The sequence below is a fragment of the Nicotiana tomentosiformis genome, chromosome 6, assembly GCF_000390325.3.
Source record: "Nicotiana tomentosiformis chromosome 6, ASM39032v3, whole genome shotgun sequence".
Taxonomy (NCBI): Eukaryota; Viridiplantae; Streptophyta; class Magnoliopsida; order Solanales; family Solanaceae; genus Nicotiana; species Nicotiana tomentosiformis.
In genome coordinates this window covers 82,974,209-82,999,375 of record NC_090817.1, presented here as the reverse complement: position 1 = coordinate 82,999,375, position 25,167 = coordinate 82,974,209, and the positions used below count along the sequence as shown (strand labels likewise).

The 25,167-nt window shown below is 38.6% G+C and overlaps 1 protein-coding gene and 1 long non-coding RNA gene across 2 annotated transcripts in view; one reads left to right on the top strand and one right to left on the bottom strand.

The window, feature by feature from the left end:
* The window catches only part of LOC104117964 (metallothionein-like protein type 2), a 50,447-nt gene that overhangs the window by 24,762 nt on the left and 518 nt on the right, over window positions 1–25,167 (top strand). The gene's annotated exons all lie outside the window — the stretch shown is intronic.
* On the bottom strand, window positions 12,971–25,022 carry LOC138893351 (uncharacterized). The gene is made up of 2 exons (XR_011408708.1): window positions 24,537–25,022; window positions 12,971–13,286 (listed from the first exon to the last, which is right to left on the bottom strand). It is a non-coding gene; the product is annotated as an uncharacterized lncRNA (long non-coding RNA).

The window sequence follows — 25,167 nt, the reverse complement described above, 5'->3', positions numbered from 1 at the left end:
CAGAAATCAGAAAAACTTTAGCAATGCCAATATAGTCCGAAATGACCCAAAATCCATTCGAAATACATTCGAGGCCCCCGGGACTCCGTCTAACCACACTGACCAATTGTAAAATATAACACATACCTACTCGAGGTCTCAAATCACACTTAACAACATCAAAACTATGAATCACACTTTCAACTTCCAAAACTCATGTCGAACCATATCAAATCAACCCACAATAACCTCAAATTTTGCATATAAGTTCCAAATGACACAATAGACCTATTACAACTCCTGGAACTGCAATCCGAACATGATATCAACAAAGTCAACTCCCGGTCAAACCTATGAACTTTCCAAACCTGCAACTCTCCAACTTTCACCATATAATACCAAATCAATCTACGAACCTCAAAATCCAAATCCAGACATATACCTAGGTCTAAAATTACCATACAGACCTATTAGAATTATCAAAACACCATTCCGGAGTCGTCTATACAAAAGTCAAACTCCGGTCAACTCTTACAACTTAAGCTTCCAACCTTGGGACTAAATATCCCAATCCACTTTAAAGCCTCCCCAAAACTAAATTAATCAGCCGGAAAGGTCACGTAATCACAATTACACATAAGTAACGCATCAAATAGGTGAAATGGGTCCAAAATACTCGAAATGACCGGTCGAATTGTTACATCCAAGGATGTAAATGTTCAGTATTCTTAGAGGCTCATGACTTAGTCTAGTTTTTTTTGTTGGTCCAAATGAAACTCACTATATTATATTAAGGAGGTAACATATTGGGAATTCCAGTTGGTACAGTTACAACATTTTGCAAAATTTCAGGGGGGGAGGACTCGGAGACAAGTCATTACAGAAAGTGGAATATATGGAGTAACTAGTTAACACACTATAACTAGTTGTTACATGTTGTAAACGAAGTCTTCCAGAGAGGTCATCTTGCAACACATCATGGAAAAAATGCGGAGGATCAGCAAAAAAAAAGCGACGGAGTTGGACGCCATATGCAAGCATCCATATTCAGCAACTCTATTTTGTTCCCTGTATGTATGTAATACCTGTGGATCACCCAGCTGACGTGCCGGAACCTGCAATTAAGTAAAACGTTAGTGTAGCGAGGTATTGGTTTAGTGAGCATGTTGATGACTTCCAATGCATCTAGTTCAATTAGCAGAGAAATAATGCCTCAAAGGTTGACTAATTGGAGATCATGAAAAAGTGCTATTAACTCCATAGTGCAGCTATCTGTGGTTGGTATATTTCCTGCAAAACTAAAAATCCAGTTTCCGAAGGAGTGTCGGACAATTCCTCCAATTCCATTTTGTCCACTATGGGTAGATGTTGCACCATCCGTATTAAGTTTAAAAAACCCGTTGAAGGTTGTGTGCTAACGTAGATAAATAGGAACTTTATTGAGTATTGGATGATTCGAGGAGGTGAAAACTGGTATTCAATGGCTCTGTGGATGACTGGGTGGTTGACATTAGTAGCGGAAGCTAGATGGTTAAAAAAATATTATTTGTAGTTAACCAAAGAGACCAAATGGCAAAAGACGCTAGAGTAGTGAACTTAACAGCGTAAGGTGTGGCATGGTGGGTGGTAGTAAGTAGATACTTCAACCATGAGGATAGACCGTTGATATTAATTGCAAGTGTAGGCAGAGGTGTGAGTCAGCCTAAATTTGTCCAAAAGGACTGTGCATGAGGACATTGGAATAAAATGTGCAAAATGATTTCTTCACTTTGGTAACAGAAAATAAGTTGGGAGCTGAGTGATACCTAGACGGTGAAGGTAGGTAGTTGGAAGCCTATAATGACAACAAAGCCAAGGATTTTTTTTAAAATTTTTGCGGGTGTGTGAAGGTGCCATATCCATTTGAAATTCTCAATTCGTGGTAAAAAGTTAATTAGTTGAAATAAGAGGTGTGAGCCGCTAAGTTTATACAAGAAGTTTTTCAGCCGGCTAGTTTATACTTAAAATTATCCAGTAGCAATTGAAAGTCTCGTGGAGTCGGTCTCGTAGTAAAAATTGGAAAACCGAGATATTTGCCAAAGTTGCGCCCCTCTTACATACTAAAAGATTGCAAAATGAACTCTTTCATATGTTAGAGATCAAATGTTAGAGAAAAAGAAATTATTTTGAAAAAATTATTTTTTGGCCCGAAGTATTATTAAAAGCATTAAGAGTGTCGATAATTGTGTGGCAACATTTGACAGTTCCTTTAGACGTAATAATGGTAACATCAGCGAAGAAGAGATTAGAAAGATGGGGTCCCCTACGACTGATTTTTATAGGAGCTCAACCTGTGTAATCAACTGCCATATTAATACGATGAGATAGCATCACCATACATAGGATAAAAAGGTGGGGCGAAAGCGGGTCGCCTTGACATATACCTTGAGATGGGATGAAGAAGGAGGTACATGTACCATTGATTAGGACATAAATACTACTTGTAGTGACGCAAAACATAATTAATTTGATGATGGACGGCGGAGAATTAAAGTACTGGAGGTTAGTGCGAATGAAAGACCATTCTAGTATCAAAAACCTTTTTAAGTCTAGTTTTAAGAGCATGTGCACTACATTCCCTTTCTTGTGCTTGAAATGATTAATGATTTCTTGTACGATAATGGAATCGTCCGAGGCTCACTTGTTATTTTTGAAAACTGGACTGAGTGGGACTAATAATTTGGTCTAATATTGGTTTAAGATGATTGACAAGAATCATGGTAATGATTTTGTAGGCCATGTTACAGAGACTGATAGGACGATATTGAGTAATAGTGGTAGTATTTTTAACTTTTGGAATAAGACAAAGGAAAGCTCTATTGACATCCTCGGGAATAGTACCAGTGGTAAATGTGTCTTGACAGAGAGTAATAACTGATGAGCCCACTATGTTCCAGTATTTTTGGAAGAAACAAGGATGTAAGCCATTTGGACTTGGTGCCTTAAAGGGCTTAAAGGATTAGACTGCCAGAGAAATTTCACTTGTTGCTAAGGGTTGAGTAAGCTTACATATCTCTGGAGAGGATAATGGTACAGGGTATGAGTTGTGGTCAGTCATCGAGGAATAGGATTGACCAGTGGAAACAAATTCTATGTAGTGCGTGGGTATAGTCTAATGGATTTGTGATTGGTCAAAATACCAATTGCCCGTACTATCACGAAGAGAGGTAATGCGATTACGACGGCGGCATTTTTACGTTGTCAAGTGGAAGAATTTTGTATTGGCATCGCCGTCGTTGAGCCATTGAACTTGCAATTTAAGTTTTTCTAAATCTTCTTCAAGGTGAAGAAAGTGCTTATAATCAGCAATAAGAGTTTTTTCCAAGTCTTGTAAGAGGACACTAGTAGAATATATATAGGAGAGGATTGAATACCATCCAAACGAGCAAGGATAGTTCATTTTTGCCTAAAACTATTTCCAAAAGTATGTTTATTCCAATCTTGCACATATTCAGTAAAACAAGTAATGGCAGGTCAGAGGTCTGGGTTGTTATCCCAATAATGTTTTACAATGTTGGGAAATTCAGGGTGAGAGGTCCACATTGTTTCAAACCTGAAAATTATAGTCGAAGAAAAAACGGGAGGTTCCAAGGATAATAATTATAGAGGGCAATGGCCTGAGTGACTGCGAGGCAGGTGGCGGACTGTCGCTTCAGGAAAAAAGTTAAGACAAGCATAATTTGAAAATAGTCTATCAAGGCGTTTAAGAATTGTCTATTAGTGTTTGTGTTTATTCATCCAAGTATTACGACTACCTTTGAAACCAAGATCAATTAGCTAGCAGTAGTTAAGGCATTCGACAAAGCGATTGGCTCTACTATTATTTATAGCACGACCACAAAATTTTTCAGTTGATGTAAGTATATCGTTAAAGTTTCCAACAATTAGCCTAGGGCCTTTATAATGATCAAATAAACACATCAAATTATTCCAGAATATATTTTGATTAGCAGAGATTGAGCTAGCATAAATTGCAAAAAATAGCTATTTGTGAGGATTAGGTAATACCTAGATACTGACACGTAGTTCCTGTTATGCTATGATGATTGCATCCACATTCAAAAGATCATTTTGCCAAAGCAAAACTATACCACTAGCATGTTCCTCAGCAGGAACTTCATGGTAGCTGGTAAAATTAAAATTCGCACATAAAAACAGGTGATCATGAAAATGTGTCTCAACAAGAACCATGAGATCAGGTCGATGGTAGTTAAGAAGAAAACGAAAGTTTCTTCTAAAGTCTGCATTCTGAGCCTGTAAGGCCCCAAAAAGTTTCGCAAAGGAATTTAAGATTTTGTGGTGCCGAGGTAGGCTTACGTATTTGAGGATTGTAGTTCTGAGCATTTTTAACTTTTTGGGTTGAAGAATGCACTCGAGGAGTTGATGAAAATTTTTGGCAAAAGAAGGAAATTTTGCGATCTGTTTCGCGACCGCATAACCGTTTCGCGGTCTGCACTTCTGTCGCAGAGTTAGCACGAGAAAATTTCGTTGGGCGATTCTGTGGCCCATTCTGCTGTCTCATAAGTGGTCTGCGGATCGTAGAACGGTCTCAGACCTGACCAGTGCAGCCCAGTTTTGGGCATCACATTTGCGATCAATTTTACGGACCGCATACTTGTTATGCGATCCATTCTGCGATCACAGAGTTGAGATCGGAGGGTCCATTTTTTGATTTTTATAACCCGACCCCATTTTGATAAATAGCCTTTGGGGCTTCTTTTGAGGCAACCATCTAATGATTTTAGAGAGAGGTGAGAGCATTTTAGAGAAAGAAGGAGAAAACATAACATTCTAATCATATATTCTTTCCCCAATCTTCAAGAATCAAGGAAGTCAATCACAAGATCTTCATCTAAGAGGTAAGGTTCTAACCCTAGTCTTCAATTTCGAATTTAGTTAGAAGATGGGTAATGGGGAGTATGATTATTGGGTGTGGGAGTTGTTTATCTTATATGCATGTACCATCAAGGGTAGTGAGAAGATTTTTGAGCTCATTTGGGTAAACGTTGGGTGGTGGGATGAATTAATCCACCATAGGAGGACCTTGAAATCTTATTGCACACCTAGTGTTTGATAAAATGCTCTCCTTCCTAATTTGTTTTTAATTTTTCTATATCTCTAAATAGATTGAAGTGGCTAAGATTTCTGGAATGTTGTAGTAACTTAAGGAAAACTCAAGCAATGTAGGTTGGCTAAACTCTTCTCTTAGAATTGAATCCTCATGTAATTTATGTAAGTCCTGTGTTGCTCCTTACAAATTGATTACTTCGAATAAGTCATGTGTCCAAAAGATTTATGCTCAATATGTATTCCAAATATTCCTATTATGTTATGTGTTATTTCAAAATGTACTCGAAGCATGGGTTGCATATATAATTGTTATAACTCCAAATCATGATCCAAAGGAAAGCTATTACGCCAAATCGTGTAAGAAATCTCAATGTGCTTAATATTCTTATTTGCTCACATGTGGACTTAAAGCCTTGAATAGAAATACTTTATTGTTGATGATCCATGATGATGCTTGAAAGTGAAAGAAGCGAAAATAAGATGTAGAATTGTGGCCATCGTGCCAAGAATGAGAATTACATTTATGGTCAATAGTGCCAATAAAATTAAAGAATGTGCGAAACATTATGATATGAGCTTTGGATCCTTTATTTAATAATATCATTATTGTCCTATGATCACCCATGGTTAGTACAAGTAAGTAATAGTATGAACATGAACTGTGGCCGGTTACCAAAACGAGAATCATGAACTTAGCTAGTGACCTTAAGATGACAAGGAGTTATATAATGAGGTGGAAAAGAGATGTCATATGCTTAATGATGATGAACCATAAGAAAAGAAATTGGGTCCATGTACCATTGAAATCAACTTAGTGATTTTCCATGCATGTGTCAATGTAAAAAACTATGTTTCTCCATGATGAGCATGAACATGAAGTGCTCCAATGATCCAGGAACTTACAACCTTAAAAGTAGCGTTAGACATGTCGCTTGAGTTCATATATGATTATGTACATAATAATGTTTTACGAACCCTATGGACGGTCTATGAAATGCATAGGTATATTGTGTTATGAACCCTATGGACGGTCTATGAAACGCATAGGTATATTGTGTTATGAACCCTATGGACGGTCTATGAGACACATAGGTACATTGTTGTAACGACACGGCCGGTCGTTTAGAGAGTCATAGCCCCGTTTCTCCCATTTCTGATTCTTTTTGAGCTTTTCAGCTATATTATATTATACCAGGTTGGTTGGTTCGGGTCCGGGGTGGTTTCGGAGTGGAATGAGACACTTAGTCTCTAAAGTAGAAGCTTAAGTAGGAAAAGTCAATCGGATATTGACCTATATGTAAACGAAGAACTTGTTCATTTGTTCTTCTTCAAGTGCTGGCCTTACCTTTGTGGCCTCTGATCTCCAATGAGTGGCATACTCGCAGAAGGTTTCTGTCTGCTTCTTCTTAAGGTTTTGAATATAGAAAATGTCTGGTGTGTTCTCTGTATTGAACCTGAATCTGTCCATAAAATCTGATGCCATACTTACCCAATTTGCCCACCTCTTTGGGTTTTGACTGATATACCAAGACAAGGCGTCTCCTATAAGGCTTCACATGAACAATTCATGCGGATTTGTTCATTCTTACCCACTCCTACGAGCTTGTCACAGTAGGTTCTCAGATGCACCTTCGGATCATCAGTGCCATCACACATCTCAAACTTGGGAGGTTTGTAACCCTCCGGCAGTTCTACATCTGGCTAGATACACAAATCTTCGTAGTTTAAACCTTCAACACCTTTCCCGCCTTCGACACTTTGGACTCTCCCTGTAAGTTTCTTGAGTTCCTCTGCCATGTTTGGAATGAGCATGTACTTCTCAGTTGGCTCAGGTATGTATAGGGTTTGCTACGGGGTATGGGGTAAGGTTTCCGTATATATCAGATTGATTTGATGAGTTCCTGGAACTTGGGTATAGGGGTGATCGTAGGTTGAGTTTTGTGGGATCGGGAGTAGGTTGTGCATTTTTGGGAGAGTGATAAGTAGTGGTTTATGGGTATTGAGTTGGGTGATGGTGTTGCTATTGAGGGGTTTGCACTAGTGGTGGGTTAAGGTTTTGGGGAGGCGCGGGATTATGATACTGGTGCGGTACGGGAGGATTCAGAGCTATGGGCGGTGCGGCGCGGGATTTGTGTGTTTTGTGATGGTGTTTGGTTTTTAGTGGTTAATTTTTGCTGGTTGATGTCGGGAACATTGAGAGTAAGAGAAAGATTTGCCAGATTTCGGACTTGTTCAAGCTCACCCTGTAGCTCCAGGATTTTCTTCTCCAAACGTAAGACCAACTCATTCTGTCCTGGAGTGCTTCTACCATCTGAAGTTTTAACATTTTCTGCCATAGTAGCATTATCTTTCCGGATACCACTTAAATCATCCATCTTCCCTTTGCCCTTGCTTTTGGTTTTTGGGTCGTTGGGCGGAGGAGGAGGTGGAGGACCTCTGAATCTAGTATGGTATGCTGATGATACCACTATGCACGAACCAACCTTTGGGAATGAGAATAAACAAAAGAAATAAAAACGAAAAGGTAACCAAGTCAGCAAGGCGAAGTAAAAGAGTGTTTGCAATATTTAAACATGTTTCATAAAAGTCATGCAATAATTCGCGTCTTAATTTGGGGACCTCATTGTGCATGAGGTAGGCCTAAGCGACACATAGACTTTGAGAAAATTGATGCCAACGTTTGTTTCATTTCATTAGCACGAAAATAAGCCAAAACAATCTTTTACTAAATCGATAATAATAATAATAAAATCACTAATGGCATTAGGCCTTATTACATCGAAATCTAATCTAAACTAGAAAGCAGTAAAGAACCTTCTCCATGCTTGGCTCTCTTGACCCCCATCAATCATGTTTCCCAGATCGCGCATGTCCAGTAATAAGTAAGCCTTTGCCAACTTTCCTCCTTCATTGTCGTCCATGGCTTGACAATCCCAAAGTCTCTTTCTCATCTTCCCTTCTAGCTCCATCAGTCCTTGCTCCAAGTATTCTAACCTTTCAGTCGACTTAGTGACAATCTCTTTCCATTCTTTTATCACCTCCATGTTCACTTTATGTTATTCCAGATGCTTAGCTTCGGACTCGAATACCCTTTTGCGTAGCCTCTTGTACTTCACTTGTGCCTCAAACACTTCATCTATGATCCTATCCTTTAGATTGACTCCTGGTTTGACGTCCCCAACTACGTCATCTTCTAACCATGATAGATAGCAGTACATATGGCTGGCGTGATATCTCTATAGCTCAATAGTTTCTCCTTCCACGATGATCTTTTGGTTTCACATGTGTTGCGCTTCGAACTTGAATGGGATGACATCTCCCTTGAAATCTGCCTTGTACTAAACCATGTTGGAAACTCGAGGTATGACTTATTTTCTTCCAGCTTGCCTCATTACCCTTGTAGGAGCGTAAGGGTAGATGTCTCGCATCCCGAATCGATTATGTGGTAGCAGAATCGATATGTGGCTAGCAGGATAGATATGGGGGCAACAAATCAGTTATGTGGGCAGCAGAATGGATATGTGGCCAGCAGAAGTTTTATGCGTCCAACATAATGATTATGCGGCCAGCAGAATCATTATGCGGCCAGCAGAATTATTTTTCAAAATTTGTCCATTTTCTGTTCCACTCTGTGATGCTTATGCGGTCCGCGGAACAGTTTTGTTGTGGTCACGAAATTGAAAGCAGAATCGCTTTCTTCTGCCAAAAATTCCCATAAACACTTTAGTACATTCTTTAGCCCAAAAGGTCCGTACCGTGGCTCATTTTCTACAATTCTCAAATCATTAGCCTACCTCGGCACCACGAAACCTTAAATTCCTTGACAAAATTTTATGGGGCCTTACATCCGGTGGCTTTTGCTTTCAGCCGGCCAAAAGACAGTAGTATAAGACAAGTGAGAATGAGAGAATATTGGTAATTTCAGTGATTGAGGTCCCATTTTAGGGGTTTGGGGGAAGGTTTTATATGGTGTTCAAATTAAACAGACAAACATGAAAAATTATCAATTAAACACAAAGAAGGAAAGAATATATCGCATGTAATCAAAATCGGCAAAAGAGAAGGAGATTCTCAAACCCTAGTTGGGTCCACACGTATGAGAATCGAACCAAGAATCAAGGATCCTTCCTTGTATGATGTATATAGATGAGACATCATCCAAATCCCCACCGAATCAAAGTCGACCAGGCCAGATCTCGAAAGATAGTTCTTATCCCGAGGACTTATCCATTCTCGTCACCTTCTCACTCACCCTTTCTTATCCTTATTCCTGCCTTCCTAAAACCTTGTCGCTTTACCATACTTTAGCTTGCGACCTACATATATTCGTTTATACTACTCGCAACCTTCCTTCAACTTGCTTGCACCACAGATTTCCTTATGTTATTCTGGAACATCAAGCGAGACATCACATCATCTCTAACTCTTCTTTACTCTCTTAATTAGACTTCTCGATACCTAGAAACCATAGGCTGGAAGGTATGCCACTGACGACGCTGCTATCATTCCTGGATACTGAATCCCAGCGCTTCTAGCCTTCTATATGAAGTATGGACTATTCACAACCTTTCTTTGCCTTACTTGCCTTAAAATCTCGCATCACATCTTTTATCTCTTTCATAACCTTCCTTCCACATAGGTATAATTCACATCCACAACTTGAAGCTCTATTATAATACTTGCACCTTTGGTGCATACCCAATCCGGTGAGAGCTTCATACTGACTTCTTATGAGGCTGGTACTCTTCTAACTAGCTTTATCGTAGAGCCGTTATGGAATATGGCTATCGTACTATTTCTCTTGCACCTATGATATTTAAGAGTGATCCTGCAGTGTTCTCAATCGCGAGGTCTATAATTTTCTGGGTCCAATAATCAGACTCCTGATTTACTTAGTTAATGTAACGCTTTAGTTTCCTCTTCCTTCTGATCATCCTTCATGTAGGCTTAATCTATCTTCCGATATGCGGCTCCTAGTATTAGTTATTACTTTAGCCTTTCATGGGTGCTATGAAATATCCATGACACAATCTTCTAACAATTCAATCCTTTGTCTATGCCCTGGGCTCAATTCTTTCTTTTAACTTATACCAGAGTCTTCTACGGCTGTATGATTGTCAACATATATGTTGCATGGATAATACTCCAAAATCTTATGTGTGTTTATAACGTAACTAATTCTGGACCATTGATTGAATAATTCCTTTTGTTCCTTCTCAACTTTCTTTAAACGTAAGCTATTACTTCTCCTGGTCATTCTGCACTTGTTGCATGCATACTTAGCTTATCTTAGTTCCCATGCATGTCGGAATTTTGTGCAATTCATATGGTCTCAAATATTACTTTTGATTTTTTTTACTCCCCGTTCATTAGCCATGGTAGGTGCCACTTTCTTAGAGAGTGCATACAACATTGTAGTGAGACTGTTTTTACATGACCCTTTTTTCTTCAAGTTACTATTCTTAGGTTGAAACCTTCTTCCTTGTTTATTCAACTATTCTTTTATTGTAGTACTTAGGGAGGACCCTCTGACTCTTGTAAAGTTGCGAGCTTATTACATTATATACTTGACAGAATTTTTTATGTCCTTCTTCGCCTATAATTATCCGTCGTTGCTTACCTCCATGCCCCTGTGCTTGTAGGGTTGCTTTTGAACTAATATTTTGACTGTCTTCCTAGTGGAATTATCTTTTATTTCCGTAATACTCATACGGTACCTTTAACTACCCCAACTCCTATCTGAATATTTCTCAAGTATTGCAATGTCATATCTGCGAGGCTGAATTCACTATATTGGGTTTACTATGTTTATCTTGCACGATCTGCTGATTTGTCCGTGTCCTCTTGTCTAGCCATTAACTAGGCTCTTCCTGAATCAACTACTAACTACTATTTGGACCATTCTCATATCAATATTCCGCGTATTCTTTCTTGGGTTATTTCCTTTGTCTTAACTTACCTCTCGCACTAGCTTCTTATTTATCAATAACATCCCGGGCAGGAACCCTTACTTCCTTTCCTTGACGGCGTGCTTGCATAATGTTTTGGAATCGTAGCATATCAGTAGGATTTGGATAAGTGCAATCTCATTTTTATCGCATTCTTCCTTTACTATTCCATAGTTACTAGAACCACTTAATTCTGACTTAATGCCACATCACACCATATTCTCCCTTTTAGGGGAGAACTAAGATTTAGTGCTACGATGATCTACGTATAGATGTTTTACCTCTTCATCTTTGGCATCTTATCACATCATCGATGATCCTTACTCGCCTCGCGGTAATCCCTATGTACCAAGGATAACAAATTTCCTTACTTGCGAGGGTGACACTTAGTATAACTGGCACATACAATCCCTTAAGCTTAACTTTGCTCACATTACTTTCTTTAGGGAAGCGTCTTCCTGAATGATCATTCTTTGAAGTTCTCATGAATCTTCTTTTGTTATCCATTCTATTATCGCCGGGACGAAATCTGAAATTCTTATGATGTCGACCATTCTCAAATAACTCAGTCCCTAATTTATGTTTAGTTTATCTTGTTCACCGACCCATACTGATTTCTATTATTCTGGGGTCCAACTTTCCTTCTGGTAGTCGCGTTGGAATCACAAACTTATTTCTCGAAATGAGGATGACTTTATGGCCTATACTTTTTTGTTGTCTAAAGGCCTGTCACCTCTCGTCTCTTCCTTCACTTAACTATAGATTTTGTAATACTGTCATTTTTTTTTTATTTATCGTTGTCATCCATATATCACATCTTACTCATAATGCTTCATTAACTCTCTTCTTATTTCCCTACTAGCATCTCTGTCTATCACTTTATTTTGAAAATTCCAACAAGACATTCATTTGCTTTTAGCTCCCCTTGATCCATCCCCTAGCTCTTCGGGTTGCCTAACATTCTCTCTCTACTAGGGACGGGAGCCAGACTAATGCAATATTTATCCCTTCAAGGCTTCCAGTGCCTATCCTTGTATTACTCATATCTAGCTATACTATTTTAGAGTGCACCATCTGGGTGTCTCACAAGGAGATTTATTATCACATTTGCAATATCCTTTGGAAATGTCAACTAACACAAACAATCCATTCACCATTTTGGGTTACTCTAACCTCAGCCGGATCCTGATATCACTTGCTTCTCTTAAACTACACATGTCAGCTCCCATAAAAATAATTGAGATGGGTGTGGCTAATTGTGTATAACTCCGTTACTATTGAAAGTAACTTAGAATGCCTATATTTCTCTGCTTGAATTGTAAAAACTGTTAACCTTCATTAACTGGGAACCTCATACCCTTCTTTACCTTGCTTTTTTTACTTGCTCAAATTTGTGTCTACCTTTCGATTATCTTATTCCTTTTTACCGTAAGAGTGGATAGATATTCTTGCCTTAGGGATACTTATCAAGAAGCTTACACATCTTAGTATACATATGATCTGCTGAATACCTCATATTTATCCATCATAAGCATGATGCAAAATCGAATTCCTCTGACTCAACTCTTCCACAGCTATATCTCTTACCAATCATCTTTCTGGATGTAGGTATCATCTTATTGCGAATAAAATAGAATTTAGGAATCTGAATTCTTACAAGTGAGCTCCACCACACGATCTAGAGTAAGAAGAATGAGTGACAGTACTAAATGCCCTGTATCCTCCTGCTTATAAGTGTGGTACACAACACACCCATAAACATGACTCTACTAGATACGACTTGTAGACTCCCTAGGACAGAACTGCTCTGATACCACTTTTGTCACGACCCAAACCGATGGGCTGTGTCAGGCACCTGGTACCTTACTCAACCGAGTACCAACATAACATATCTTTTCCTATCATACTATCATAGATAACTGAGCCAGAAAGTCTTTCGTGAGATAAGTAGAATACAACATGAAATACCAACTTATACTTAAGACATACGGGCCTACAAGGCCAAAATGAGAACTCTTACACTGAACATAGGCCGACAAGGCCATACAATATTTTATATACATGACATCTATCTACAAGCCTCTAAGAGTACATAAACATCATTAAGGTTGGGACATAGCCCCTCCATACCAATCAGCACATGTTTTAATCATACTGACCAAATAGTAACTCCGGAGTAAATGGAGCGCACCAAAACCTTCCACTGAGTTGATAGCCTACTTGGAGGACTCTCATCCTGTCTAACGGGACCTGCGGGCATAAAACACAATGTCCCCAGGCAAAAGAGACGTCAGTACAAATAATGTACCGAGTATGTAAGGAATGAAAATCAGTAAATAATATACATGAGAGAAACATGGAGTAAAAGACTCAACATGTAAGTCTGAATAGCTCTGTGAATCATTTAATATTATAATGGCATGCATATGCATATAACTGACATACCATGCAGAGGTATATGCGTTCATAACATCATCAAGCCTCTGAGGGCATCCCATCATATCATCTCGGCCATTATGGGCAAATCATCAGCATATACCAGCTGATCAGGTAGTGGTGCGTATATAACGTCATAACCTTTTTCTCATATCCCATATACATATATATATATATATATATATATATATATATATATATATATATATATATATATATATATTCCTTATGATCATGGGTCAATGTACATGTATAAATGTATGAAATGCATAAGAAATACGTTAATAAGATTTCTCGAATATCATAAAATCAATATGCCTTTCGGACAAACTTTATCAAATACGTATTTTTCTGAGACCCATGAATAGAGGATATAATAATAATTCACATAGAGAATCAAGAATATAGACACTCCTAGTATTTCTATGAACAAAGTCATTTATGAAAGTTGCATATTTTGCTCGTTTCGTTTGTATCATTTTGATCATGCCAAAAAGAAAGAAGGGATAGCCTTAACATACCTGGACCGATCCTCTTGACGATCCCTCTAACACATGTCTTTTGCGAAAACACGTAACGACGGATCGAAGTAGGAAAAAATATGTATGATATCTTTCTCAAATGAGTTTGATCAAAATCTTTCATGACCTTTGTTGAAGTGAATTACGTTATTAAGATGCTTAAGGAATTTTTGCTTGAATTCTTGAATTCTTGTTGAAGCAGAATGTTACTAAGTTGCCTATTTTTAATATAAGCACTCACGTTGCTAATGAAGTTCACCTTGTTGAAGCCTTTCACATAGATGTAATACATCTTTAGTTTGAATTTAGAGATGGATTTTAAGTCTTGGTGGTGTGGGCCCCACCTTTCAAGACTTGGTGTCACATATCTTCTTTAAAATATTCCACCTTCCCACTTAATTCTAGAGTCATTATATGGCATAATGGGCTGCCACGTTTGGGAGCTAAATCAAAATTATCTTGTAGACAAAGTGAATTAGAGAAGTATTAAATCCTTAGGTATGGACCCCACTTTGATTTTGCTTGAAGCTTTTTCTTAAGAGATGAACAATTGATAACGTTGATATAGCAAAGTTTATCCTTGCTGAAGCTTTCCATTATTACCTTGTAGACAAAGTGAATTAGAGAAGTATTAAATCCCTAGGTGTGGATCCCACTTTGATAATATGACTAAGCCAAGAGCTCCTAAAAAATGTGCCACATTTTCTTGTGAGTTAAAGACTCATTATCATGGCCTCTTTGGCCAACCACGTTTAGGGAGGGGGAGGGGTGTTTAAATTTATCAAGTTTATCTAAAATAAATTACCCCTTTCCTTAATTAGTTTATTAATCCTCCACTAATTCAATAATTACACCTCACTATCATGGTCATGTGGTACCTTGTATGACACTAGTCCATAATTACCGGGTATTATAGCTTTGATCGTATTTTGTCCCAAAGTGTCAAATTTTGACGAAATTCATTTTCTTTGATTTGCTTTCCCTCTCACCTTCACGAATTTACTCATTACTTGTTTGAAATAGCGTCTTGATAAAGCATACGATAAAGTTCCGAGGGAGGTCATGTGGAGGTGTTTGAAGGTTAGCGGTGTTCCGGTAGCGTACATTAGGGTGATTAAGGATATGTATGGTAATGCTAAAACTCGGGTGAGGACTGTGGGTGGTGACTCGGTGCATTTCCCTGTGGTGATGGGGTTGCACCACGGATTGGCTCTTAGCCCATTTTTGTTTGCCTTGGCGATGGATGTACTGTCGCGTCACATCCAAGGGGAGGTACCTTGGTGCATGATATTTGCCGATGATATAGTGTTGATTGATGAGATGCGTAGTGGAGTTAATGCGAGGTTGGAGGTTTGGAGATAGACTTTGGAGTCTAAAGGTTTCAAACTGAGTAGAACCAAGACAAAATACTTAGAGTGCAAATTCAGTGATGGGACCCATGATACAGACATAGAGGTTAAACTTGATGCTCAAGTTATCCCCAAGAGAGCGAGTTTTAAGTATCTCGGGTCTATTATCCAGGGTAACAGGGACATTGACGAAGATGTCGCGCATCGCATCGGAGCGAGATGGATGAAGTGGAGACTCGCTTTCGGTGTTTTGTGTGATAGGAATATGCCGCTAAAACTTAAGGGTAAGTTTTATCGAGTGGTGGTTCGACTGGCTATATTGTATGGGGATGAGTGTTTGCTAGTCAAGAACTCCCACGTGCAGAAGATGAGAGTAGCAGAGATGAGGATGTTGAGATAGATGTGTGGGTGTACCAGGAGAGATAGGATTAAGAATGAAGCTATCCGGGACAGAGTGGGAGTAGCCTCCGTGGAGGACAAGATACGGGAGTCGAGGCTGAGATGGTTCGGACATGTTAAGAGAAGAAGCATTGATGCTTCTGCCAGGAGGTGTGAGAGGTTGGACATGGAGAGTTTGAGAAGAGGTCGAGGTAGGCCTAAGAAGTACTGGGGAGAGGTGATTAGGCAGGACATGGCGCTGCTTCATGACCCTTAATAGGAGGGTGTGGAGGTCGAGGATTAAGGTAGAAGGTTAGTGGGTAGTTTATAGTTGTTCACCGATAGTCTTAGTAGCATTCATGTCTCTTCGCATTCTTAGATTTTTATTACGTTATGTGGTTTTGTTCGCCTCAGGTATTGTATTTTTATGTTGCTATTATTGGGTACTACTTATCCTTTATCTCTCCTTTTTTATTTTCTCTTCCATCTTTCTTCCTTCCTTGCTTTCCTCTTTTTATTCTTGCCCTTCCTGAGCCGAGAGTCTATTGGAAACAGCCTCTCTACCTACATTAGGTAGGGGTAAGGTCTGCGTACAGATTACCCTCCCCAGACTCCACCTGTTGGGATCAAACTGGGTTTGTTTGTTGTTGTTGTTGTTGTTGTTACTTGTTTGAAATAGCGTAATACTTATATTCCCAAAATAATCTCATTCCCAAACTTACGTCGATTAACTTACGATGAAACTTTAACATACGAAAATACGGGATGTAACATCTCATTTTCGAGCTTCCATCAATTTATTTATGGCGTACTTTCACATACAAAAACATGGGGTGTAACACCCATACCCTCCTTATGCGCACAATAGCATCTTCAACTAGTACACCCTTTCTGAAAGATCTTTTACGAATCCAAAGTAGTTTTTCCCATTTCTCCCCCGCAGATCCGATAATAACATAGGAATTTCCCCAAGTATTCCTCACACTTTGCTACAAAATCTCGGTCTTCAATCACATAATGGACCCCAAAATCCTTAGACGTTGCACCTTAAATTTTTGAAACCACTAGGACCGTTGTTGAGAGTCACCTACTCTGAACTTTTCTCAAGGCATGTGACTATCTTACCACAGAATCCATATGCTACTATGACACTTCTACTTTGGTTCAACCATCTCCTTTAAACAACTTCTCGACCTATGCTTTTCATACTTGACCTGCTAGCATTTCAACCACCGTGAGACACCTCCCACCATGTCCTTCCTCATCCCTTCGCTACCCAAATGCTGTCTCAAATCAAAATCCATCTCTATAGCACCTGAACTAATAAATTGCTACCTACTCTAAGCCTCCTTGAAGATCATCTTTCTCAAGCCATCAACATTAGGAACACTGATTCGATTCTGAAACCGCTACACACTGCCATCTCTGACAACCACTTCTTAGGAATTATTTCACAACACCCTGCCCCGAAGGAAAATCAAAGAAGACCATAACACCGGCGAAATAATTAAATGTCGAACCTCTAAACTATGCACTAAGAAATCCTCATTTTGAGTCATTTACTGCCTCGACACATAAACAAGCACCCTACCATTACACCAACATTGTGCGATAACAACAGATGAAGATCACAATAATCTGTGAATAGCCTAGAAACCATAGGAAATACAGATACTGGGCTGAAATGACAAAACACCCTTCCGAAATACGACGATAATAGCATGTCCGAATACGCAAAGAGAAACATCTTGCACCACGTCTACAGTACCACTACAGCTCCTCAATGCCCAATTGATAACAAGTGCTCCACGTCGCATAAGATTGAGTAGGAAGGAAATGAAGGCATAAGCTTCAATAGAATCAAATTGCACGATGAGAAATCAAGAAGGGAAGTGCTCCTAACAGCCTTGTATCCTCTCGAAGATAAGTACATACATCTTCGTACCGATACGCAAGACTCTACTAGACTTGCTCATAACTCGTGAGACCCAAGTAAACCTAGAGCTCTGATACCAAATTGTCACGACCCAAAATCCATTGTAGATCGTGATGGCACCTATTGCCGCAGTCAGGCAAGCCAAAGGTGATTAATCAACTTAGTTACTCATTTTAGTATTTTCGAAATCATGAACCCTATTAAATAAGTAGAGTAAAATCTGGTACTCGTAGGAAATCCATGATTTTATTTTCTAATTTCTGTATAAAATATAAACTACAAGGTGATATGATAATAATTATGTGAACTACAATAATGAACATCCAGTAGGAACTCCCAAAATTCGGTGTCACAAGTGCATGAGCATCTACTAAGGAGTACAATAATAATACAACATGTCTGAAATACAAGTTAGAGAGAAGAATATAAATAACTCTGATGGAGACTCTGTATGCCGCGGATCATAACATGGAATGCAGCTCACCGTAAATCCTCGCAACAGTCACACCCTTGTGCCCAAAAGACCACCAGACATATATATATATATATATATATATATATATATATATATATATATATATATCTGCACAATTAGTATAGCAAGTGTAGCATGAGTACGTAAATCAATGCATACCCACTAAGTATCTAGCCTAACCCCGGAGAAGTAGTGACGAGAGGTCGATGCCGACACTTACTAGAGGCCCAATAAAGCAGTATGCTAAATCCTAAACAGATATGAAGCACAACAGTAATAGTAGGATGAAACATTAACCATCATTACCTCTCAAAATTTCTTTTAACGATATAAACTTCTCAATCTCGTATCCTATCTCAACAGCTCGAAAAATATCCAGTGTCAATATCAAATGAATAAGAAATATCATATCAAATGCAAGGCATCAGTAGAAGGAAAAATCTCATGAATATTCGGACTGCTAGCGATATAACGCACGATTATGCAGAGGTCGTACAGCCCGATCCCAGAAGGAATATGATACTACCGAGGTGAACGGCCCGATCCCATCATAATGTGTACATTACCGAGGGTCGAACGACACGAATCATCGATGCATCTATTATACTGTCGAGGAGAATGGCCCGCTCCCATAAGAGTGATACATGATCCTACCGAGGCGTTCGGCCCGCTCCACAAGAAAGGAAAGGAATTTTCGAATTACGAGTCATGTGCTTACGATACAGTATATGAACACAAAGTGAGTATAACCTTTACTTATTATCAGGTCTAACGTAGTTCAAACATCTGACCTAACTATTATTTTTTCATCTTTCTTTCTACTCTCTTTTTTTCTTTTTTTCCTTTTTTTTTCTTTTTTTTTTCAAAACAAGTTGCCCAACTTCTATTTTCTGGGACATGGACCTTTGACTATTCTATTTTTTTTTCACTTGTACTTTCTAAGAGTCGCCCCAGTTTGTACTCTTGGGACATGGACTTTTCCTTTTATTTTTCTGTCATTTCATCATTTGTTTTTACTTTTGACTCTAAACTTGATTCCAAAAGAGGGTGGTCAAAGAAAATAACGCAGGCTCAAAAGGGGTAACAAAGGGTATAAAGTGTTTGGGTAGTAGAAAAATGGCCTCCTAGCCTCGAGAATGCCAAACATGGTTTCCTTTCGCGACACAACATTGATGAACATGTCTGTCTTCTTGGTGTGTCATGATCGGAAGACACTTTTCACCCATTAATGTCAAACTTACCAATAAACTTCAATTGATTCTTCCTCAAACCCGACCTTCACAATGATTTGAAGGTAAAGATCATTAACCTCCACGGGTCATTTTATTTGAGCTTAATTCCAAAGTATTTCAACTCTTTATTCATCCTCAAAAGTTTCTTTTTCTCATTTATCCAATTCAAGCTTAAATCAGTTTTCTAAGATCTGGCCAAAAATTCCGCATGCATGTCATATCACTAAAACTAGCGGGAAAAGAACTAAGCATGGAATGACACAAAAGGACAAACTGTATTTCATTGAGTAAACAACAAGACAAACAACCTAAAATCCGAGTTACAACCCTAAAATAACCCGGCTAATGAAAATAGCAACAAAACGGACAGACAAGACTCACACAAACAAAATAAAGGGATAGAAGGGTTTTGACTCAATAAAACAAATAAAATCTGGATCACACCCTGGAATAACCCAGATAATAGAAAAAATATCAAAACAAGCTACCAAGATTCCTTCCTAGTGAGGAGGGAATAACTTTTCAATTGCTAAGCTTGACATTTAGCAACAAATTTGCTCATCAGAATCACCATGGCCTTATCCAATTTCAGTCAGCAAGTTCCCGAGAGGATTCTCATACTCCATGTCACCACACATCATCCCCACAAAGTGTGCATCATCATGTGCATGTAAAAGATTCTGCGTGATATTCTGGGTGTTATTATCTTGGATCACAATCAGTTTTCCTGGATCATCCTTTCTATTTCTCTTTTCAAATCCCGACAACTTTCAACATTGTGCCCCTGGGCATTAGAATGGTATTCACACCTTTTAAAATGATCAAAGCTTCTTGCACGTGGGTCCACGTGATTTAGAGGAATAGGTACAATCATGTCATAATGCTTTAATTTCTCAAACATACTTGCATAGGACTCTCCTATTAGTGTAAAATTATCTTTCAACCTTTGTTCCCCTTTATACCCCTGGCTTGGATATAGGTTATAGGGCACTTGAAAATTTTGTGGAAGCTGGTGAAAATTTTGTAGTGCTGGTGCTCGCCTTCTGGGGTGTCTTGGTGGCTGGACAACATACTGAAGTGGAGCAATAGAGTATTGTGGGTTCTGAGGTGGATAGTAGTGCTCAGGGGAATCATCGGAAACCTGATGAGGCTGCTCATACCTTCGAGATGTTCTCCTAGGACCTCTTCTCGACCTTATTGTCATCATGGTTTCTTCATCCTTCTTATTCGTGTCACTAAAATTATCAGATTCAATCTGGACAGCCTGAGTTGCAGCTTTGAGAACTGCTTGACTTATAATTTTGCCTGTCTTAAGGCCATTCTCAACCATTTCCCCAATTTTGATTGCTTCCGAGAAGGATTTGCCCACTGCGGATATCATGTTTTGAAAATAATCTGGCTCTTGAGCCTGAAGGAAGACAGTGATTAACTCGTGATCATCCATGGGTGGCTTAACTCTAGCCGCTTGCTCTCTCCATTTAATGGCATATTCCCTGAAACTTTCAGTTGGTTTCTTTTTCAGGTTTGAAAGGGAATTGCGGTCTGGGGCGATATCGATGTTGTATTGGAACTGTTTGACAAAGTCCTGGGCCATGTCATCCCAGACATGCCAGTGAGAGGTTTCTTGATCCATAAACCATTCAGAGGCTACCCCTGTCAAGCTTTCCCCAAAATAAGCCATTAGTAATTCTTCATTTCTTCCAACACCTCTTAGCTGATTGCAATACCTTTTCAAGTGAGCTATGGGGTCGCCGTGTCCATCATACTTTTCAAATTTTGGGATCTTGAAACCAAGTGGCAAACGAACATTGGGGAACATACATAGATCCTTGAAGGCAATACTCTTCTGACCTGCCAACCCTTGCATGTTTTTCAACTGTTGTTCTAAGCTTTTTATTCTTTGGGTCATTTTTTCTTGTGTCATCTTTTGGGCAGGCTTCTCAATTTTTGCAGGAAGATCAAATAGGTATGAGTGGTGCTCAGGAGAATGGTACTGTTCTTGCTGGGTAGCAAATTGTGACTCATGAGTTTTCTTTTGTACCACTGTCGGCCGTGGGAAGGTGAAGACGGGCATAACAGTAGTGGTTGTCTGATTGGTTGTCAATGGCCACTTTGGGAACGCGCAACAGAAGTTCCAGCTGTAGTCATACAGTTGGGATAAAGACTCAACCCAGGTGGATAAGATTGATCATGCAATGAGACCGGAATGGTAGTAGTCGAAATGGATGTGAACTCTGGGAAACCATGAATAGAAAAAGGCGGTCCTTGGCCACTGGGCCCATGCTTGACACATTTCAGTCATTTGCTGCTTCAGTACTCTATTTTCCTCAACCACATTAGACTCTTGTTGAACCCTCTGACCCTGAGTCTTTTGAGCACTTGTAACAGCTTCGATGCCAGTTGTCAATGGCATTTTTCCCCTTGGATCTTGTGTTGCCAGCTTACCACAAACCGACCACCTCAAACTTTCTTTACAATTCAAAACAAGAGACACGTTAGAATGGACTCAGTCGGTCCTTATTATCATCATCATCATCATTTTTTAACACTTTTTTTTTATGGTCGATCGAACCTGATGTGGGTTGCCTACGTATCATGTGAAAACATGAATCAGATCGTGTGTAGTTCGGGAAGATCAGGAATAAAGGAAATAAACCAACTCTTTTTTTTCTAATTTCTGAAAGAAAGACTTATAAATAAGAAAGAAAATATTTTTAGATTTCGATTTATTTTTTTGAATTTTTGAATTTTTGAAAAGAAAGACTTCTAAAGAAGAAAGAAAATATATTTTTTTGAGTTTTTATTTTTTCCGGAATTTCGAAAGAAAAACTTCTAAACAAGAAAGGAAATATTTTTAGATTTTTAGAATTTTATTTTGAATTTATGAAAGAAATACTTCTAAAGAAAAAAAATGAAAATATTTTTGAATCTTGAATTTTCTTTTCAATTTTTGAAAGAAGAATGAAAATATTTTTGGATTTTGAGAAGAAATTAAAAGGAAAATATTTTTGTATATATATATATATATATATTTAAAAAGTTTGGGTCTAAAAGAAAGACTTTCCAAAGAAGGAAGTAAAGGAAAATATTTTTGGATTTTTTAAAAATTGTGGTCTAAAAGAAAGACTTTCTAAAGAGGAGGTAAAGAAAATATTTTTGAATTTTTTTTTGAAAATTGTGGGCCGGAACCGATGAGGTTTTCCAACGTATCCCACATCCGGTGAGAATCAGACCCGCGTAGTTCTGTGAGTTTTGACTCGTGGAAAAATAGGACTTATTTTTTCAAAGACTCATCCTTTTCTTTTTTTTTCTTTTTTTTTTTAAAAAAAATTCGGCAGAGTTTCAGGATATTTTGAACATTGGTATTTTCCGGATGTTTCTCTATCCTACCTCACTTCTTGATTTTGCTTGATTTTCTTTCCCTATTCTAAAAGTCGGTCAACATACAAGTCGAAACCGATAAATGCACAAGTAGCATGTAAAAAATGCATCAGAATGGTCTTTTAAATTGGGTACACCTGTCCTAGACAGACCCAACCCCTGTGTTGAGTCTCCAAAGTCAAATGCACGTGATGCAAACAAACGTACCTACTAGGGATCCGGTATGAGGCTATGTTATTCTAGGCTTAAAATTCTGGGTATATGGTTCTAGACCTGGCTTACCCGAGTGGACAACTCGAGCCGAGGGGGGAGCAACGTACCGGTAACCAAAAGGCCATCCGGCTTTGTAACAGATCTGATCCTCGTTTTAAATTAGGATATGACATTAACATAAAAGAAGTCACGCCAGCGTGCACTTCCTAGAAGATTTAGAAGATTCAGAGAGAAGAAGGGTTTCGTGACAGTTTATATATAGTCCAAACAATATCAAAGCAGTAAAAAGAGGCATTTAGCACATTAGGCTCAAACACGTAAAAATTAGATAATAAGTAAAAGCCAAGTATAACAGTCATCTAAGCTCGAATTCTGAACCCTGAACCAGAGATTATGGGTTCGGTCCCCAGCAGAGTCGCCAGAGCTGTCACACCTCCTTTTTTCCGAGGGAGGATATAGGGAGTTTTTCCAATTTAGGTGACATTGTTCGAAATGGGATTATTTATTCAATCAGAGTCGCCACTTGAAATAATTTATGGTGTCCCAAGTCACCGGTTTATTCTAAATCCCAAATCGAGGAAATTGACTCTTATTTATGGTCTGCGAACACAGAAGACCGAGTAAGAAATTCTGTTAACCCGAGAGAAGGTGTGAGGCACTCCCGAGTTCCGTGATTTTAGCATGGTCGCTTAACAATTAATACTTGGCCTAATTATCTGATTTATTACATGTGTTTAGGACTTATGTGCATTTTTACCTTCGAATCGCTTTTAATTAATCAACTAACCACTCTTAATATTTATGGAATTTATTTAAACAAGCGCGATGTCGCGCACTCGTTGTTTTTGTGCACATTGCGAATCGCGTCACATGAAATGCACCCGCAATTTATAACATATTTATTTTATTATTATTCAAAGTTATGGTCGGGTCGCATGAAATGCACACCCGAATTGGAATTTACGTATCGTGACCATGCCATGAGAATCGTACCCATAATCACGATGATTTATTTATTAAGTGCGCCTAAAGAAACTAGAGCATTTGAATATTATTCATTCTCTATATTTGAGATTAATTGTTAAGGTCATGAATTATGGAACAAAATTGTTGAAGTAGAGATTTTTTCATTTTATACTGCCAAAGAATTTAACACATCAAGTTGAGTTTAGGCTAATTTCTACAGAATAAATCAACAGAGAATTATGCTTCCCTCAACCAAATAAACACTTTCTTCTTCTTTACATTTTATCCATTGAATTTGTATCCAGAAACAAACAGAAAATATTAGTGAATTACAAACTAACATTCGAGTCAATCTTTTAACATTCATCTCTTGCTTCTCAAATCAAACTCATGATGAGGTTGAATTTAAATTTGCATAATATCTAATTAAATGTGAATCACATAATTTCAGCACAATTTTAGCCCAAAAACAAATCCGAATCTAAGTTTAATATGAAAATAGCTGCAAGTAATTTAAACACCATGGACCCGTAAAATTAGGCACAAACATAGCAAAAACAACTCAGATTTCCATTCATAATCAACGGAGTATCTTAGGCAAACGTTTACATACCTAGTTGCAGAGAATCCAGCAGAAACAATGACCAAATCAAGGTCTAAATTGGTGAATGAACTCGGCAACACAGAGGCAGTAGAAACGGCTTCAATCCCAGATGAAAACCAACTTTTATAAAAACCAAAACAAATGATAGAGAAGAACTATTTGAATCAACCAAAAACTAAGAATCAGTATAGACCCAAGAACTTCCAAGAATCAGGTGCGCCGGCTATCTCTTTAGAGTGAGGGGAGAGAGTGAAGGTGTAGGACAGTCGAGATTCGGCCGGTGAAGTCGTCGGTTCACTTCCAAGCGGTAGTGTTCTCTTGAAGAACAAGAGAGAGAAAGAGTCGGTGGCTCTCCTCCTTTTCCTTGTAGTGTGTGTGTTCTCTAGAGTGGAAGAGTTGGTGATTGCTGGGCTAGTCGGCTGTGAGGTCAGGGAGATGGCAGAGGCGGCTGTTAGGGTTTTGTTTTGGGGGGTCTGTCCATCTCTGTTCTCTTTTTTTTTAGGGTTTGGGAAAATGGGTGTTTTAAAGAGAAGGGGGATCCGGTTGGGTCAGGTGGGTCATGAAAATTGGGTTTCTAAAGGGATGGGCTTGACTAAACCAATTTGTGTGGCTAAACTATTATATATATTTTACTTACTAA